The sequence below is a fragment of the Planococcus citri genome, chromosome 1 (assembly GCF_950023065.1).
Source record: "Planococcus citri chromosome 1, ihPlaCitr1.1, whole genome shotgun sequence".
NCBI classification, from domain to species: domain Eukaryota; kingdom Metazoa; phylum Arthropoda; class Insecta; order Hemiptera; family Pseudococcidae; genus Planococcus; species Planococcus citri.
The window spans coordinates 3,973,901-3,987,773 of record NC_088677.1 but is presented as its reverse complement, the minus strand read 5'-3'; the positions used below and the strand labels follow the sequence as shown (position 1 = coordinate 3,987,773).

Sequence of the window (13,873 nt, the reverse complement as noted above, 5' to 3'; positions counted from 1 at the left end):
TTCAACGCCCTGCACCACTGCCTCCTACCTTATGGCCGAGTAAACTTCATTCTCAAGACCCTCGTCACCGCGTACCAGTACCTACATAAATACTATAAAGACTGGCCTCGACTTTGCTTTATCATTAGGTGCCCTATCTCTCTATGTATTGCATAGACTTACCTCAAACCGTTCGAATAACTCTCCATAATGTACTCGACAATTGCTTCGACGCATCTGGCACCACCTTCGTTCTTATCTCATCAATTTTATCAACTCCTACGAAAATTTCAGAAATTAAAATGATCGATATCGACATCTTATATGCCGCGTGTAATTGAACGAAATTTGATAGTGTACCAGACGATGATCATTTGATAACCCCCCCTCCTCATTTATCTATCACGACACCAACCTCGTCGTGTAATTTTTCTCGTTATACAGTTTCAACGACAGAAAATGTCGCTAAATTTTACGCCGTTTACAAGAGCGCTTATTAAATTTATGTTTCATTTTCACCCCTTTAATGATCTTGCCAGGATGAAAAATGTTTTATCGTCGTCGTCGCACGAACGACGTTTTATACATTGTATAGAATACGACCTTCGGAAAATCTATCATTTGTTGTTATATTATCCATATCGAAAAGTGTATGTTTGCGAAACATCGCTCGTCGTCCTTTCATCTTTTTCAAGGTTCTTATATCCTTGTTGCCTTTTCGAGCAACTAACCACTGTTTTTCTATACGTTCATTTAGCAACTAAGTATCTCGTGTAAGGGGTGAATTTATATTTCCATCCTTTTTGGAAAAATTTAAAAAGTCTGAAAAAATTGAAAACCACATTGAAGGCTTCAAGATGATTGGAAATGGTAAAATTCGGTTCTAAATTTATGTAGTTGAGTTTCAGGACTAGATTTTCTATCATTTTTACTGATTTTTTTTTCTCAAAAAGTATTAATCATCAAGAATTTTAATCTTTAGACTTTCAAAAAATTGTAAAAAAATGGAAAAATAAATTTAAGCATTTGAAACTTTGGTTGTGAGGGTTTCAAAAAATGTTTTTTTTTTCTTCAAAAATCACACTCCCATTTAAATCGAAAGCGGGCATCTCGAAACGTTTTCTTGTACGTTTCCTTCAGATCAACATCGTTGTGACAAAATATTGTGGAAAATACATTACAAAGATTCAACTTGACATGCATTTTAAAATATCTAAGAAATTGAACTAACTCACCAGCACGATGCAGCATATCCCAACACGAAGTCTCATCCTGGAACAAAAAAAAAAGAAAATAATTATTGAATGATTTAAAATTGAAATGAATAGAACGAGAAACTCTAAAATTTTGCTTTAAATAACAAATCGATACTTGATGTGATTCAAAAACCCACAAAAGGGAATGAGGGTGTGCGTAAAAACAAAGCAAACGTTTTTGAACCTCACATTTAATTTAATTTTAAAAATCACGAAGAATCGTCGCAGATTTTTCATGAAATATTTTTCGAAACAAAATAAACTGGTGTTATTATTTTAACCACCCCTTCTATCATGCCAAAAACTACCTACTCGTATTTCCGGTAATTCTGCAGCTTCCAGGTATTTTTGAAATTTTTTTCAGAAATGACGAATTACTCTGGAAAGGCTGAAATTGGACTTGACCATCCATAAAAATCTGTTTTTATTTCATATCATTTTTTACATTTTCAAATTACCTACCCAAAAATTATTTCTAGCAAAAACTCACGATTTTATACCAATACTGCACTTTTTGAACATTTTGCAGGTAGTTCCTTGTAACTTGCTCTTCTCACGGGCACCTAAAATTAAATTGTCATCTTAATTATTCGAGTTTTTATTGCATTTCTCGAAAATTGCAGGCATGCTAAATCAAAAGCATGCAATAATGCATTTTTCAATTTTTGAAAATTTTTTAAATATTTTGTCAAAAAAATTACCAAATTGACCCAGAAGGCTGAGATGTGGTATAAATCCCATTTTTACTCCTCGAATCAATTGGAAACGATTTCGAACTATTTTGAGCAGTTTTGTAGTCTCCAATAAATTTTTGGGAGGGAAAATTTCCACAAAATTGCACCAAATGAAAATGGAAAGTTGAAAATTTTTTATAGCTTAATTATTGAAGGTAGTTGGAGGCCATTCTGGAACCTCTAGCGTACTTCGAAAACTCCAAATTTTTAAAAATTGCCATAAAAAGTTAAACTAGGTATTAGACGGATTTCACTTTTTTTTTTGAAAACTAGAATTTTCAAAATCTTGCTACACGAGGCTCCAAAACGGCTTGAAACCACTTCCAATCAACTAAAAATATTAGAATTGGGATATGAAGTGAATTTTAGCTTTTCAGCTTCATTTGGTAGCATTTTGTGGATATTTCTAGTAAAATACAATGCGCACTTTGAAATAAAACAATGTATTTAAACATATTTACACAATATAAAATATGTACCTACACGAAATAAAAACGGTAGAAAAAACTCATAATACATATGAACGTTAGCGTGATATCTATGAACATTAGATGGAATATTCGAAAATCAGAATCGCAAGTATGAAAAAATACAAAGTCATCGGAGCTTTTAATTGACTTCTCGGAAACGTAAACGATTTTGATAGTTCGAAGTACATATTACCTGTAGGGGAGAGCTGCCTAAGATGGCATAGTGACGATTACTCAAAAACTACAAACTGAAAAAAAAAAGTTTTTCACTTAGAATGTTGTCAACACTGTGAACATTGAATCCCGATATGTGACAAATTTTTTAATGGTGAAAGTAGGAAAAAAACGACAAACAATATTTTGGGGGTTGTGATTTTTACATTGCTGCTACTTTGGAATGAGATATTAGTTCGAAAAATATTTTGTTGGAAAAAAGTGGTTGCCAATACAAAAAGTATAAGAAAAAAGATAAGTAATGAGCTAATAGTTATAATAATTGCATCACCTTATATGCTGCTAATATCACTCTGAAATTATCAATGTGTTTGCCCAAGATGGCATAGCATTTTTTGCCCAAGATGGCACCTACCAATGTTCAAATTAGTTTTTTCTTCATTTTTGAAATATTTTTATTGGTATTTCAGCGTTTGTATGTACTTGAATTTCATAATAAAAGCCACTTTTATTTGATTTTTTCTTCATTTTTGAAATATTTTCATAGGTATTAAAACGTTTGCAATAAAAACCACTTTCCTTCAAATTTTTCTTCATTTTTGAATTATTCTCATACACATTTCAGCTTTTGTACTTGAATTTCATTATAAAAACAGCTTTAAATTGACTTTTTCTTCTTTTTTGAAAATTTTTTATAGGTATGACACGCATTGATTCAGATTGAAATTTAGCACGCCAAAAATCAAAAAAATTTAGTGCTCAAATAAAATTCAAAATCGTGCCAAAGTATTAAGTATAGTCTAGAACCTACATATCCAGAGTATTGAGACTGGAAGTAGCACTGTTGTTGCCTAATCTATGAGACAAGATGTCACTACACACATGATAAAAATAGTGGTTACTTGAGGGTGTTTTTAAAATGCATGTCTTTTCCAGTCATCATATTCAAAAGTAATAACCCAATATATCATTTTAAAGCTGAGTTTCTCTAGTTTTGCATGGTGTATGTGTTTTTTCATTTTCGTTTGATGGGTGCTTCGATTTTGCAAAAAAAGAAAGTACATTTTTTGAATTTTTTCTACTGATATTTTAGTGTCAAACTATTTCCGTCCAAGAGATACCAAAAAAAACTCATTGCCATTTAGAGGGCCCAAGTATCAGGTTTAAGACTATGCATACACTTTTTCCACCTTCTTCCGCCTTTGGCTCTTTTTACACATTTTAGATTTCACATAATACAGCCTAAATCATCAAAAAATATGAATATTTTTGACACCCCACTCAAAAAATTCAAAAATGTACTTCGCATCATCTCCCTTTGAGGGTTCATTTTGAGGCTAAGCTAAAGAAAAATGTTAAAAACGAATTTGGAAGGCAAAAGTATGTAAATTTTGACACCCCACTTGAAAAATTCAAAAATTTACCACTCAGCACCCCCATTGAGGGCCCATTTTGGGGCTATGGTAAAAAATAACGTCAAAAATGAACTCAGCGCTTCAAGTTACCCCTTATTACACATCTAAAAGTTTACAATATCAAAGTTTTGATTTTTGGTGCGCTAAATTTCAATCTGAACCAGTGTGTGCCATCTTATCCATATCTGTGTCCAAGATGGCACATTTGGAACTTTTTTTAAAAAAGCAAATTACAGGTACTAAAAATGAGTAAAATTTTAAAACTAGGGGGGGAATTTGTAGCCAAATGTTCAAAGTTTCAGATGGTGTATTCATTTTTTCGGATAATTCATTATAGCGCCCTCCAGATCGCAAAATGTGCGAAGTATGCCATCTTAGGCGGCTCCCCCCTATTCACGATGAAATAAATGAATACAGATAATGACACTATTTTACATTCTTTTTAACACTTTCCCTAATTCGAGAATTATTGAACAATAAATTCACAGCAAAACTGCTCCATACCAAACATAAAGAACATTGATCATGTTTCCTGGATTTTGGTTGATGTTAAAGATGCTTTGTAAGCGGCGATCAGGCGATCAACTCGGATAAGTAACTCGATCAGCTACCTGGATCCACAATATTGCCTTATCAGCATTTTCGATGGGTATGCCAGTGGTCGAGTGAAACGTACTCAGACATTCGGCGAAATCAGCATTGCTAGAACAAATCAGCAGTCTATCGATCATACCGGACAAGTAATGAATTAGGCGTTTCAGATAGCTGATGTCTTTGGTGGCAAAATTCATCAGAGATCTCGATAACACACCGGCTACATTGATGAGTGTGTCTCTGGCAACATACAGCAGATTGTGTACTGCTGCTCAATGATCAATAGGAAACATCAGACCTATCAATGTCTGATCACTTTCCCTGAGGTCTAAAACCTACATTCAGCACATTATTTAGCGACTATGGATTTCTTCAAAGTATCCATAGTATCTTTCAATTTGGAATAGTCCTGGCTTCAAACAGCTTCTGCATATGATTTTGGTGAAGCTTCTAGTCCAGCCACAAAATCTCAATTTCAATGCAATTAGCAAGATCGTTGGGAATTGGAGATTTTGATCGATTTTGGCCGCGTAATAATTGTCATTTAGTCAAGTCTGTTTTGCGCACAGAATTGTCTTGACTGTCATTGATATTATTGTTAGCATCATCAAACTTGTCATTCCCAAACAAGGAACTATTCAATGATTTGCGCAAACTTTTCAGCGTTGATTTGGTCAAAGATTTTGGTGTAACAGGCATTGACTTCAATGTAGAAGGTGCACTTTTCTTCGGTGTTGACATAGTGCTTTTAGTTTCCTTCACATCGCTGATGTAGGCATTGGTTTTGGTATCAACTGGATCTAACAAATCTCAATTGATTGGTAAGATAACTCGTCGGTTGCAATCTCAATGTTTCTCCTTGAAACGTAACTTCTTTCAAAATCGCAACGTCACGTTTCTCCAGAATGTAAACTCAATATTGCTCACCAAAAATCAAAAGAAGCTCTTTGGCACTTGAAATTTTGGCTAGTGATGAATTTTTGCATGTTTTTTCGATCTACGTTCAATTCAAAAAATTTTGATTGAGTCTTATGTTAGAAAGCAAAATCTGTGATTTTGGCTGACCTGTCAATAAAAATGGCTGCCATTTTGTTGGTAAGGCTAATTTTTTTTTTAGCACAAGTTTGCTTTATAATGTTCTTTAGGGTGTCTTCTTTAAGAAAAAAGTTGTTCCAGAGGATCGGGGGGGGGGTGAGGTGCAATTATTCATATTGCTTGATTGCTGGACTAAATGTATGTACTTTGAAATCAAATTGGTCAAAACTGCTGCAACTTGAAGAAAATCTGTTGGCATCAATGTTGTTGGGCAGCATGCGGATGTCGGTGTCAAATGAAATCTTCATAAATATTGAATAGAATTTTCATAGATTAAGCTCGCGTCTAATCTCAAAAATAAGGCTCTACAACGGCTCCATAGGTATTAATGAGCCAACGATTAATTAAGAATGACTTTCAACGATGAAGATACCTTTACTCTTAGATAATTGAGAAGTTCCACCGCATGAATATTCGAGTACAAAACCACATGTTGGTAATGAAAACAGACAAATTCCAGCCACATACACTTTAGTACGAGTAGGTACGAGGTACGCCTACGCATAACTGCATTTCATTGCGCTGCCAACTACATAAAAGAATGTTGAAAAGAAAGAAAAACGATGCCGGTGAAATATGTATTACGTCTATACGAAATAAGAACTACACGCTCTCGCGCACTGATACGAGTACAAAATGAAAACTGAAAAGCAAAAATACATAGCATATGAAAAGCTGCTCGGTATCCTTTTGACGTTGATTATTTTCCAATGAAATAGGACAACGAGTTGTTCCGGTTTAGGATTTAAGTTTAGTGATTACGCGACCGAGATTTGTGGAAATGTGGACTAATAATTTAGAAAATATTTCGTATTCTTTTGCATCGCTGAGATGGTTGATGCTGATGCCTTTCATTTGGCACGACGCTGTACCTATTTTGTGTTTTCTTTTTGTGTAGCAATTTCTTTGAGTGAGCTTTTACGTTAATTAAAAAAAAAAAAAATAGGAACACGGCGCACTCTGGATGACGATGGTGTTGTGATTTCTTCAACTATTAAGGTCTCGACTCGCGAGCTTGACACATCGATGAATGTCGCCAGACTGCGAATACGATTCTGGCTCAGCTCGAGGCTCATTTACTCGTTATATAAAGTTAATTCAACCCCTATGTAGTCGATTTTATACACCGAATTTCAGCATGGCCGAATCACAGAGCTCGTTGCTGCAATGCCAAAGCATCGTCGTGTCAAAAAACGTGATTTATTGCGCTGGGTTATAAATTTTACAGATATTCTGTACCTATAGATGGGTTCTACCTTGCCTATCGCAAGGTACATTACGTGTAATCTTTCGTAGGTAAGATTTTAACGCATGGAGAGCTTCGTGTGGTTCGTTAGCGAATTTCCAAAATATTCGATTCTGTCGTACCTATATTTAGTTTTAAGCATCGAGCAAGTGAGTACATTTTGATCAAATTTCGATTTTCTTCGTGAGATTCAGGATAAAGATTTTCAAAAATTCATCGAAGATCGAAAAATTCACTTTAGCACTAATTGAAATTTTAGCAAGTTTTAAACTTTTCCATGCTCTTTCGATCAAGTTTTTTGCAGCAACTCGGAATGAAGCCGATACTCATCAAAGCTTGAGAAATATGTATTTCGTGGAATTATTTTCTACTTCACAATTTTGCATTCGAACTAATCACTTGGTCAAGAGTATAGCAGCGAAAGAATACTGGAATTTTATTTTCGCTTTAAAAAATAAATACATATAAAAAGTTTAATTTAACGATACGCGAATAAAATACAATCGTGCCAAAGTTGATTCTGAAAAACTTTCCGTAATCCGGAATTTTGCTGGTTTTTTTTTCACTGCCAAATATTGGCCGAGTTGATCCTTGTTCTACGTTCGACTTGGAAACAAAAAGTTCTCGAGTAAAAATAAATATGTTGAGAAAACATTTAAAAAAAATAACTCGAGCGATGAAAAAAATATTATTCGAATACGATGAAGTGAAATTTTCACCATCGTGTCGAGTCAGCGAAAACTTTATAAATTATACAAAACTGCTGACTTTTTCCTTATGTAGTCTGACGCGATATCAAGGTTAATGAGATTGAATGCGAAGGGTTTGTTTTCAATTCGAGCTTTTCCTCGAGATTTTTCAAAGTTGAAGAAATTTTCTAATTTTTTGATGATCTTTATCGACGTTTTAAATCGGATTGATTATTCGTTATCGTCGGGTGATTGAAAAATAACGAGACTCTTTCATATTATTGCCCTTTAACCCCCTCACCCAGTACCACGTGGCACAGATGAGAGGATTGAATCGAAAAAATCAGCACATTTCTTTGAGTTTAGTTTCTCACAAGGTGGAGGGGGGAGGGGTATCCCAAAAATTAGAAAGAATAAAAATTTTATCAAACGGATCCAAAAAGCTGAAGTTCGAGATATGTATATCCTATTTTCGACCCACAAAATCTATTCGAAACTGTATTAAACCGGTTTGAGCACTTCTGGAGCCTCCAGCAAATTTTTGAAGGTTGATTTCCACAAAATTCTACCAAATGAAGTTGAAAAGCTAAAATTCACTTCAAATCCAAATAATTTTAATATTCTGAGTCGATTGGAGGTGGTTTCAAGCTGTTTCGAGCAGTTCTGGAGCCTCCAGCAGATTTTTGAAAGTTGAAATTTCCACAAAATTCTACCAAATGAAGTTGAAATAAAGCTGGAATTCACTTCAAATCCCAATAATTTTTATATTCTGAGTCCATTGGAGGTGGTTTCAAGCTGTTTTGAGCAGTTCTGGAGCCTCCAGCAAATTTTTGAAAGTTGAAATTTCCGCGAATAACTCAAAGAGTGCAAATGAAAACTATTTAATTTATCTCTGATATATAAACATTGAACAAATTAAACACGTTAACATTATAAAAAGGCATCTGGAATAACGATTCCAGATGGAAGGTCTAAAATGCTACATAACGCTAGCACTAGTGAAAATATACTCAAAGCTTTTGTGCTTCTCTGATCTCGGAGAGGCGTAAGTTGAACTAAGCCAACAGAGCGCACTACTTCTTCAGTGCTGCCACTCCGAGGGAACACATCTTCCCTTTAGACGGAAGGTGTGGGCGCATCCCCTACCGTCACAACTTATGTAACTTTAGCAAAAGGTAGTACTTTTGGCAATTTCTGGTTTAAAAAAACGACAATATTCAGACATTTGTGGCGAAAAGAGGAACTTTGACAATTTCTGAAGAAAACAGTTTTTTTTTGTCAAAAAGCAACAATTATTAGAAATGTTTGGCAAAAAATGCGATATTTTGGCAATTTGATCAATTGACAAAAATATTTTCAAAATTTGTTTGCGTCAATTTAAATCAAAATGTAGTGGGAGAAAAATACACAGCTTTCTTCCACTTACGTGGGAGAAAAATATTTTTATCCGTCACCTACACTGGGAGAAATTTACATACGAAAAGTTCAGTCACCCTAATGGGAGAAAATTTCCCTGTCTCCTAACTGGGAGAAAAATTCTCGTTCACCATAGCAGTTGAATATTTTCCTACCCCCTAAGCGACAGATATTCGATCATTTTAGTGACCATTTATGACGTCAGTGACCAAGCCGCGGCAATTCGAACTTCCTATTCGGTGGTAGTGGCGCTTACGTCCAATTATAATCAAGAATTTATCGAATACATCCGATTATACTCGAATACATCATCGTTTTTTAGGTGGTGGCACCAAGCTATCCACCACTCTCGCAATAATAACCAATAGAAAACCAGTTCAACACGAATATCGCCGAGTATAATCGAACATAATGTAATTCTAGCGCCAGCCATAAAAGATAGCGCCGCTAGGTACGTTGAGCACGTGCGCCACTGACTACACATGTTTCCCACCTGATTTTCGTAAAAAGTGCAGTTATAAAAGCTCTGATCCAAGACAATTTAGGCAGGACTGCAGACATCGACGCCGCCAAGTATAGATCCAACTTTAATACTTCCATCTCCGCAAATGGGCTGGAGCCCTTCGCCAGAAGAGACCAGTAAATCCATCTTTAGCTCAATATTTCCAACTCATAGTTCCTACTGTTTCCACCTTTAGCTTCCTACAGTTCGTGATTTATTGGACTTTGATGAATTTTGGCGTCTGCAGCCTTGGACTTTGTCACCATCTGCGATGATATCGTTTCTCAAGTTAAGTCCCTATGCGTCAATTAGTGAATCTTTAGCTGTCTCAGATCACTCTTTGAAATGCACAGAGATAGGTTTTAATAACAAGTTGCCTTGGTTCACATTGTCCAACTTTAGATTTAAGTTTCAAGACCTTGGCTCACATTGTCTTTCTTTTTTTTTTTTTTTTGAAAATGATGTATTGCTCAGGACGTGCATTTTAGTTTTAAGTACAGACGCATCGCTCAGGGTGTCTTCCTTTCTTTCTTTTTTTTTTTTTTTTTTAATATTTATTTTCCTTTTTGTTGCTCCTAGATTAAGAATTCCCAAATTCTCCAGGGTTGCGATCCTTTTTATTTGTGTTTGTTTTATCCCTTAAGCATAAGAATAAATGTCCTAAATGTGAATTTGTCTTGGACTTTTATTTGACTTTCATGACTTTGAGAATTCAATAAATATTTCCAACTTTACCACAAATATATCATTCCGTCAAAAGTTCAATCATTTCTTAGCTCAAGCTTCAATTAATCCAACTTTAACCCCACGTATTATAAATATGTAAATATTGGGGAGGGAACCCTAGACTATAATCCATAAGTACACGAAAAAGTGCTCTAGAAGTTGATTTTGTATTTTTTTTTTGGGGACCAAAAAAATGCGCTGCCAAAATGAAGGTACTACCTGCCCCATTTGGAAAAGTGCAGTTTTGAAATTTTTTCCCCGCACAACGAGGGGGTGGACCCTCAAAAAGGTGATTTTGGGGACATGGTCGGGACCAAAAAAACTCGATGGGGTTGTGTTGGGGGACTTCTCCCGATACCAAATATGTAATTTTTTTCCGTGAAACCCTGCACAACTGCATTCTATGGCACTTTGAATGCGATTTTTATGCATTTTTGGCCATTTTTGATGGTAAAATGGCTCTCATGTCTACAATATGGCTGAGGACCAAACAATTTCTTGGACATTTGTTAGACGGGGCTATTTGAAGCCCAACTGCGCAAAAACGGCGAAAAAATACTTGCACAACGCGATTTTATGAGCACTAATAGGCTTGTTACCACTCCCCCACCCCCGAATTAAATAATGCATTATGAATTCGATAGTATCGATGCGACCCATCAAAATGGTATACAATTTCGCGCCGAACACAAAAATCGCAATCATTTTAAATTCTGACCCCCCCCCCCCGCGGTGGAGTTTTGCCCCCCAAACTGAATATAACGATGATATTGAACAAACTTTGCACATTACACGTCGATACTGAGGATTTATGTGTACGCAATCAGAATGAATCTCATATTCGTTGCTTGGGAATATTTTTGCTTCAAAAGTTTTCATTTAATTTCCACCCCCTCCCTTCCCCTTTAAAGACTATTTTTGAACATGGATTTGAAAACTTGAACATGACCTGTCAAAATGGTATAAAATTTCGCGCTGAGCTTGGAAATTGCAGTCATTTTTTCCATCACTATTTTTCCAACAGAACGAGAGTGCATGAATCCGATATGTCACGGGGACTTAAGCAATTACACTGTTACACCTTTAAAGCACATAGTACACATACGTTGTAATCGCAGGCACGAGGCTAGGAAGCAAGGTGGCAGCTGTAGCATTCCAGGGGTAGTTCCAGGGAGTTCCGTTCTAGGGGTAGTTCCCAAGGTATCATGGAGCAAGGTCGGGTGTAAGAGAGAGAGAGAGATATCCGCTAACACCCCCTCCCAACCGACCGGGCAAAATGATAACAAGAACAGAACTTTCACTTTTTAGAGACCACGCAACACAGAGATAAAAATCTCTTCTTGCTACTCTGTTTACAAAGTTACCTCTGAAAGACAAACGACTCAGAGACTAGTCTCTTCTTCGTAGCAGTAAATCAAGTATCACAGAGACAAAAAAAAAATCTCTTCTATACTTAATTGCAAGTAAACTTTGAACTTTTGTACAACATTTATTTTATTCACGTAAGTAAGTAATCTCAGGGAATATAAAACTCTTATCATAAACGTAAGTACACAAATACGTTCGCGAATGGAATACATATAATACATGGGAGACCGGTCTTACATATATCTTTTGAATGCGTTTTGGTTCACGAATTACTAGAACCGCAGCAGTTTATCTCTACAAGAACGGAAAGGTTCTTGTAGTAGAGCTTTTGTCAAGATATCAGCTAGTTGGTTCACTGAGCTGACTTGCTCAACTTTCATTAAGTTTTGGTTGATATATTCACGTATTTTTAAGTAGCGAATTTCAACATGTTTGAGTCTACCTTTACCAACACTGTTGTATGCCTGTTGTAAAGCAGCAAAATTATCTTCGTAAACAGTGACAGGGAATACATTTAGATCGAGGGTTTCTTTTGTTAAGTGACCTATAAATAGGATATCGAGTGTTGCTTCGTTTAAAGCAATAAACTCCGCTTCGCAGGTATGCTGGGCAATACATTTTTGGAGTCTTGAGCTCCACGCGATGGGTGTACCACATAAACGAACAATAAAACCAGTGGTAGATTTTCGAGTAGAAATATCACCAGCGTGGTCAGCATCTACAAATGCATCAATTAAACCTGCTGGATTTAATGATGAAAAAGTTTCATTTACTTGCTTCGGACAAGATATTCCCATACCTGGTGTTTCTTTTAGGTAATGAAGAATTCTCTGTGCCAAAGTCCAGTGTAATGGCGTTGGATTCGTTTGAAAGCGAGCTAAATAGTTCACTGCAAAATTTACATCTAGGCGAGTATAATTTGTAAGGTACATAAGAGCTCCTAAAAGTTGTCTGTAGGGAAACGTTTTACCATTTAATTCTATCACTTTTACGTCATTATGAGCAGAAATTGGCGGCATAGGAATACAAGACCATTTTAATTCATGCAAACTAGACTGATAGAATTTTTCAATTATCGAGTTAGTATAAGAAGTTTGATGCAAAAAGAGAAAATTTTCGCGTTTTTCTACTTCAATACCTACGAACATTTTTGGAAAACCTAAATTTTTCGTTTCAAAACGTTTTGATAAAATATCAATAAATTCATCAATTGCTTGAGAATTATTTCCAGTTACGAGAAAATCATCAATGTAAATAATTAACATAATAAAATGTTTTCCGATCATTTTTGTATAAATACAGGGTTCACGAGGGTTACAAATAAAACCACAAGAAATTAAAAATTCATGAAGTGTTCGATTAAAACATTTAGGCGCAATAGCGAGCCCATAAAGGGCTTTATTAAGTTTACAAGACATTTTTTTACGATCAACATTTAGTCCCAAAGGAATAGACACATATTTTAATCTGTCAATTTTTCCATTTAAAAACGCATTTACTAGATCAAGTTGAACTACTTTCCAACCAAACAGTGATACTATAGAGAAAAACCATCGAATTGTTGCAGTGGAAGGTGTAGGGGAGGCGGTATCTTGTTTCAGATACTTTTCTTTATCTCTACAACCAACTACTACGAGTCTAGCTTTATACACTCCGTTTTTCTTTACAGTGAATACCCATTTTAAAGGTAGAATTTGTATATTATTGGGTCTTGGTACAATATCCCAGACCTCATATTTACTCATAGCATCTAGTTCTTTTTGAATAGCTGGGTTCCAATTTTTAGCATCAGATCCATTAACTGCTTGATTATAAGTCAGATTTTGGATCTGATGAGCTGTAAACATTCTCTTATCATACTGGCCAAAGTGATCATATAAAATTTTTAATGAGTTGACACAAATTTTATCGTCATCTTTGTCCCAGTTGTAATCAATGGTGGTGACCTCTTGTGCTTCTTCTGTATCACTATCAGTTTCAAGTGAAGTATTAGAGATCGCATCAGTCGCTTGGGTATCATCTACGTTTACGTTTACATCTACATTTACGTCTACATTTGATGGAATGTTGAGAGGCGAAGGTGTAGAACTTCCCCCTCCATTCCCGGCATCATCTAAGTTATTAAAAAGTTGCAATACTTTACTTGAGATTTGATCATTTACTGGAAAATCATCTTTGAAAAGAAAATTTTCCTGAACAGCTATACTAC

At 35.4% G+C, this 13,873-nt stretch overlaps 1 protein-coding gene across 3 annotated transcripts in view; it reads left to right on the top strand.

The window, feature by feature from the left end:
• The window catches only part of LOC135845430 (uncharacterized), a 517,543-nt gene that overhangs the window by 432,837 nt on the left and 70,833 nt on the right, over positions 1–13,873 (top strand). The window lies entirely within an intron of this gene.